The sequence below is a fragment of the Mastomys coucha genome, unplaced genomic scaffold (genome assembly GCF_008632895.1).
Source record: "Mastomys coucha isolate ucsf_1 unplaced genomic scaffold, UCSF_Mcou_1 pScaffold15, whole genome shotgun sequence".
NCBI classification, from domain to species: Eukaryota; Metazoa; Chordata; class Mammalia; order Rodentia; family Muridae; genus Mastomys; species Mastomys coucha.
Genome location: NW_022196897.1, coordinates 148,724,591 through 148,724,862, shown reverse-complemented (window position 1 = coordinate 148,724,862; position 272 = coordinate 148,724,591).

Sequence of the window (272 nt, the reverse complement as noted above, 5' to 3'; positions counted from 1 at the left end):
GTTCACACCTTCTGGGCTGGCTCATCTGGGCCCCACCATCAGGGTCATCTACTGTCCTGCCCAGGTGAGGTGCAGGGCTTGCTCTCCTGAGTGGCACAGCTGGAGAGGGGCAGGGCCAGCTCTCCCATGTTGTCCAGGTAAGGGATGGAGCCAGTTCCTCACAGCCCTCAGATATTGACATGTCCCCAGGGTGGCAGCCTAGACCAAGACCAGAGATGTCTGCCTGGCCTTTGGTGGTAGCTGTTGCAGGGCTACAGACCCAGACATAGCCC